A 6559-nucleotide genomic window follows, 5' to 3' on the forward strand; every position below is an offset into this window, starting at 1 on the left:
GTCCGGCTCCGTGTCCCACACGGAAGGTGGCAGGCTGGAAAGCTGTTGCTGGTCTTCACCGTCCCCCTGCAGCCTATTCACAGGAACAACAGGATCTGGGACCCGGGCTTGCCCAGAGGAGGAACATCTCATGGCTCTCGTCCTCGGCAGAGCCTGATTCCAGAAAGGCACACGTCCGGCTCCTTGCCCCACACGGAAGGTGGCAGCCCTGAAAGATGTTGCTGGTCTTCACCGTCCCCCTGCAGCCTATTCACAGGCACAACAGGATCTGGGATATGGGCTTGCCCAGAGGAGGAAAATCTCATGGCTCTCGTCCTCAGCAGAACCTGTTTCGGAAACGGCACACATCCTGCAACTTGTCAGAAAAGTTTTACAGTTAGGGGTTAGGGTTAGGGTTAGGGTTGGGGTTTGGGTTAGGGTTAGGGTTAGGGGTTAGGGTTAGGGTTAGGGGGTTAGGGTTAGGGTTAGGGTTAGCGTTAGGGTCAGGGTTAGGGTTAGGGTTAGGGCCATTAGGGTTAGGGTCCATTAGGGTTAGGGTTAGGGTTAGGGGTTAGGGTTAGGGGTTAGGATTAGGGTTAGGGTTAGGTGTTAGGGTGAGTGTTAGCATTAGGTGGTTAGGGTTACGGTTAGGGTTAGGGGTTAGGGTTAGGGTTAGAGTTAGGAGATAGGGTCAGGGTTAGGGTTACAGTTAGGGTTAGGGTTAGGGTTTAGGATTAGGGTTAGTGTTAAGGGCTTAGGGTTAGGGTTAGGGTTAGGGTCGTTAGGGATGGGCTTAGGGTTAGGGTTAGGGGTTAGGGTTAGGGTTAGGGTTAGGGTTAGTCTCTCTTCCTCATCAGAGCCTGTTTCCGAAAAGGCACACGTCCGGCTCCTTGTCCCACACGGAAGGTGGCAGCCCTGAAAGCTGTTGCTGGTCTTCACCGTCCCCCTGCAGCCTATTCACAGGTACAACAGGATCTGGAACCCGGGCTTTCCCAGAGGAGGAACATCTCATGTCTCTCGTCCTCGGCAGAGCCTGATTCCGGAAAGGCACAAGTCCGGCTCCTTGTCCCACACGGAAGGTGGCAGCCCTGAAAGCTGTTGCTGGTCTTCACCGTCCCCCTGCAGCCTATTCACAGGTACAACAGGATTCAGGACCCGGGCTTGCCCAGAGGAGGAACATCTCATTGCCCTTGTCCTCTGCAGAGCCTCTTCCCGAAAAGGCACACGTCCGGCTCCTTGTCCCACACGGAAGGTGGCAGCCCTGTAAGCTGTTGCTGGTCTTCACCGTCCCCCTGCAGCCTATTCACAGGTACAACAGGATTCAGGACCCGGGCTTGCCCAGAGGAGGAACATCTCATTGCCCTTTTCCTCTGCAGAGCCTCTTCCCGAAAAGGCACACGTCCGGCTCCTTGTCCCACACGGAAGGTGGCAGCCCTGAAAGCTGTTGCTGGTCTTCACCGTCCCCCTGCAGCCTATTCACAGGCACAACAGGATCTGGGACCCGGGCTTGCCCAGAGGAGGAACATCTCATGGCTCTCGTCCTCGGCAGAGCCTGATTCCGGAAAGGCACACGTCCGGCTCCTTGTCCCACACGGAAGGTGGCAGCCCTGAAAGCTGTTGCTGGTCTTCACCGTCCCCCTGCAGCCTATTCACAGGCACAACAGGATCTGGGACCCGGGCTTGCCCAGAGGAGGAACATCTCATGTCTCTCGTACTCGGCAGAGCCTGATTCCGGAAAGGCACAAGTCCGGCTCCTTGTCCCACACGGAAGGTGGCAGCCCTGAAAGCTGTTGCTGGTCTTCACCGTCCCCCTGCAGCCTATTCACAGGTACAACAGGATTCAGGACCCGGGCTTGCCCAGAGGAGGAACATCTCATTGCCCTTTTCCTCTGCACAGCCTCTTCCCGAAAAGGCACACGTCCGGCTCCTTGTCCCACACGGAAGGTGGCAGCCCTGAAAGCTGTTGCTGGTCTTCACCGTCCCCCTGCAGCCTATTCACAGGCACAACAGGATCTGGGACCCGGGCTTGCCCAGAGGAGGAACATCTCATGGCTCTCGTCCTCGGCAGGGCTTCTTTCCGAAAAGGCATACGTCCGGCTCCTTGTCCCACACGGAAGGTGGCAGCCCTGAAAGCTGTTGCTGGTCTTCACCGTCCCCCTGCAGCCTATTCACAGGCACAACAGGATCTGGGACCCGGGCTTGCCCAGAGGAGGAACATCTCATGGCTCTCGTCCTCGGCAGAGTCTGATTCTGGAAAGGCACACGTCCGGCTCCTTGTCCCACACGGAAGGTGGCAGCCCTGAAAGCTGTTGCTGGTCTTCACCGTCCCCCTGCAGCCTATTCACAGGCACAACAGGATCTGGGACCCGTGCTTGCCCAGAGGAGGAACATCTCATGGCTCCCATCCTCGGCAGTGCCTGATTCTGGAAAGGCACACGTCCGGCTCCGTGTCCCACACGGAAGGTGGCAGGCTGGAAAGCTGTTGCTGGTCTTCACCGTCCCCCTGCAGCCTATTCACAGGAACAACAGGATCTGGGACCCGGGCTTGCCCAGAGGAGGAACATCTCATGGCTCTCGTCCTCGGCAGAGCCTGATTCCAGAAAGGCACACGTCCGGCTCCTTGCCCCACACGGAAGGTGGCAGCCCTGAAAGATGTTGCTGGTCTTCACCGTCCCCCTGCAGCCTATTCACAGGCACAACAGGATCTGGGATATGGGCTTGCCCAGAGGAGGAAAATCTCATGGCTCTCGTCCTCAGCAGAACCTGTTTCGGAAACGGCACACATCCTGCAACTTGTCAGAAAAGTTTTACAGTTAGGGGTTTGGGTTTGGGTTAGGGTTGGGGTTTGGGTTAGGGTTAGGGTTAGGGGTTAGGGTTAGGGTTAGGGGGTTAGGGTTAGGCTTAGGGTTAGCGTTAGGGTCAGGGTTAGGGTTAGGGTTAGGGCCATTAGGGTTAGGGTCCATTAGGGTTAGGGTTAGGGTTAGGGGTTAGGGTTAGGGGTTAGGATTAGGGTTAGGGTTAGGTGTTAGGGTGAGTGTTAGCATTAGGTGGTTAGGGTTACGGTTAGGGTTAGGGGTTAGGGTTAGGGTTAGAGTTAGGAGATAGGGTCAGGGTTAGGGTTACAGTTAGGGTTAGGGTTAGGGTTTAGGGTTAGGGTTAGTGTTAAGGGCTTAGGGTTAGGGTTAGGGTTAGGGTCGTTAGGGATGGGCTTAGGGTTAGGGTTAGGGGTTAGGGTTAGGGTTAGGGTCAGGGTTAGTCTCTCTTCCTCATCAGAGCCTGTTTCCGAAAAGGCACACGTCCGGCTCCTTGTCCCACACGGAAGGTGGCAGCCCTGAAAGCTGTTGCTGGTCTTCACCGTCCCCCTGCAGCCTATTCACAGGTACAACAGGATCTGGAACCCGGGCTTTCCCAGAGGAGGAACATCTCATGTCTCTCGTCCTCGGCAGAGCCTGATTCCGGAAAGGCACAAGTCCGGCTCCTTGTCCCACACGGAAGGTGGCAGCCCTGAAAGCTGTTGCTGGTCTTCACCGTCCCCTTGCAGCCTATTCACAGGCACAACAGGATCTGGGACCCGGGCTTGCCCAGAGGAGGAACATCTCATGGCTCTCGTCCTCGGCAGGGCCTGTTTCCGAAAAGGCACATGTCCGGCTCCTTGTCCCACACAGAATTTGGCACCCCTGAAGGATGTTGCTGGTCTTCACCGTCCCCCTGCAGCCTATTCACAGGCACAACAGGATCTGGGACCCGGGCTTGCCCAGAGGAGGAACATCTCATGGCTCTCGTCCTCGGCAGAGTCTGATTCTGGAAAGGCACACGTCCGGCTCCTTGTCCCACACGGAAGGTGGCAGCCCTGAAAGCTGTTGCTGGTCTTCACCGTCCCCCTGCAGCCTATTCACAGGCACAACAGGATCTGGGACCCGGGCTTGCCCAGAGGAGGAACATCTCATGGCTCCCATCCTCGGCAGTGCCTGATTCTGGAAAGGCACACGTCCGGCTCCGTGTCCCACACGGAAGGTGGCAGGCTGGAAAGCTGTTGCTGGTCTTCACCGTCCCCCTGCAGCCTATTCACAGGCACAACAGGATCTGGGACCCGGGCTTGCCCAGAGGAGGAACATCTCATGGCTCTCGTCCTCGGCAGAGCCTGATTCCAGAAAGGCACACGTCCGGCTCCTTGCCCCACACGGAAGGTGGCAGCCCTGAAAGATGTTGCTGTTCTTCACCGTCCCCCTGCAGCCTATTCACAGGCACAACAGGATCTGGGATATGGGCTTGCCCAGAGGAGGAACATCTCATGGCTCTCGTCCTCGGCAGAGCCTCCTTCCGAACAGGCACACGTCCGGCTCCTTGTCCCACACGGAAGGTGGCAGCCCTGAAAGATCTTGCTGGTCTTCACTGTCCCCCTGCAGCCTATTCAAAGGCACAACAGTATTCAGGACCCGGGCACGCCCAGAGGAGGAACATATCATGGCTCTTGTCCTCGGCAGAGCCTCTTTTCGAAAAGGCACTTTCCGGCTCCTTGTCCCACACGGAAGGTGGCAGCCCTGAAAGATCTTGCTGGTCTTCACTGTCCCCCTGCAGCCTATTCACAGGCACAACAGTATCTGGGACCCGGGCTTGCCCAGAGGAGGAACATCTCATGGCTCTCGTCCTCGGCAGGGCCTCTTTTCGAAAAGGCACTTTCCGGCTCCTTGTCCCACACGGAAGGTGGCAGCCCTGAAAGATGTTGCTGTTCTTCACCGTCCCCCTGCAGCCTATTCACAGGCACAACAGGATCTGGGATACGGGCTTGCCCAGAGGAGGAAAATCTCATGGCTCTCGTCCTCAGCAGAACCTGTTTCGGAAACGGCACACATCCTGCAACTTGTCAGAAACGGTTTACAGTTAGGGGTTAGGGTTAGGGTTAGGGTTAGGGTTAGGGCCATTAGGGTTAGGGTTAGGGTTAGGGGTTAGGGTTAGGGTTAGGGTTAGGATCAGGGTTAGGGTTAGGGTTAGGGCCATTAGGGTTAGGGTTAGGGTTAGGGATTAGGGTTAGGGTTAGGGTTAGGGTACATCAGGGTTAGGGTTAGGGTTAGGTGTTAGGGTTAGGGGTTAGGATTAGGGTTAGGGTTAGGTGTTAGGGTGAGTGTTAGGGTTAGGTGGTTAGGGTTACGGTTAGGGTTAGGGGTTAGGGTTAGGGTTAGAGTTAGGAGATAGGGTCCGGGTTAGGGTTACAGTTAGGGTCAGGGTTAGGGTTTAGGGTTAGGGTTAGTGTTAAGGGCTTAGGGTTAGGGTTAGGGTTAGGGTCGTTAGGAATGGGCTTAGGGTTAGGGTTAGGGCTTAGGGTTAGGGTTAGGGTCAGGGTTAGTCTCTCGTCCTCATCAGAGCCTGTTTCCGAAAAGGCACACGTCCGGCTCCTTGTCCCACACTGAAGGTGGCAGCCCTGAAAGCTGTTGCTGGTCTTCACCGTCCCCCTGCAGCTTTTTCACAGGTACAACAGGATCTGTGACCCGGGCTTGCCCAGAGGAGGAACATCTCATGTCTCTCGTACTCGGCAGAGCCTGATTCCGGAAAGGCACAAGTCCGGCTCCTTGTCCCACACGGAAGGTGGCAGCCCTGAAAGCTGTTGCTGGTCTTCACCGTCCCCCTGCAGCCTATTCACAGGTACAACAGGATTCAGGACCCGGGCTTGCCCAGAGGAGGAACATCTCATTGCCCTTGTCCTCTGCAGAGCCTCTTCCCGAAAAGGCACACGTCCGGCTCCTTGTCCCACACGGAAGGTGGCAGCCCTGTAAGCTGTTGCTGGTCTTCACCGTCCCCCTGCAGCCTATTCACAGGTACAACAGGATTCAGGACCCGGGCTTGCCCAGAGGAGGAACATCTCATTGCCCTTTTCCTCTGCAGAGCCTCTTCCCGAAAAGGCACACGTCCGGCTCCTTGTCCCACACGGAAGGTGGCAGCCCTGAAAGCTGTTGCTGGTCTTCACCGTCCCCCTGCAGCCTATTCACAGGCACAACAGGATCTGGGACCCGGGCTTGCCCAGAGGAGGAACATCTCATGGCTCTCGTCCTCGGCAGAGCCTGATTCCGGAAAGGCACACGTCCGGCTCCTTGTCCCACACGGAAGGTGGCAGCCCTGAAAGCTGTTGCTGGTCTTCACCGTCCCCCTGCAGCCTATTCACAGGCACAACAGGATCTGGGACCCGGGCTTGCCCAGAGGAGGAACATCTCATGTCTCTCGTACTCGGCAGAGCCTGATTCCGGAAAGGCACAAGTCCGGCTCCTTGTCCCACACGGAAGGTGGCAGCCCTGAAAGCTGTTGCTGGTCTTCACCGTCCCCCTGCAGCCTATTCACAGGTACAACAGGATTCAGGACCCGGGCTTGCCCAGAGGAGGAACATCTCATTGCCCTTTTCCTCTGCACAGCCTCTTCCCGAAAAGGCACACGTCCGGCTCCTTGTCCCACACGGAAGGTGGCAGCCCTGAAAGCTGTTGCTGGTCTTCACCGTCCCCCTGCAGCCTATTCACAGGCACAACAGGATCTGGGACCCGGGCTTGCCCAGAGGAGGAACATCTCATGGCTCTCGTCCTCGGCAGAGCCTGAT

This window comes from Accipiter gentilis, unplaced genomic scaffold (assembly GCF_929443795.1).
Source record: "Accipiter gentilis unplaced genomic scaffold, bAccGen1.1, whole genome shotgun sequence".
Classification (NCBI taxonomy): Eukaryota; Metazoa; Chordata; class Aves; order Accipitriformes; family Accipitridae; genus Astur; species Astur gentilis.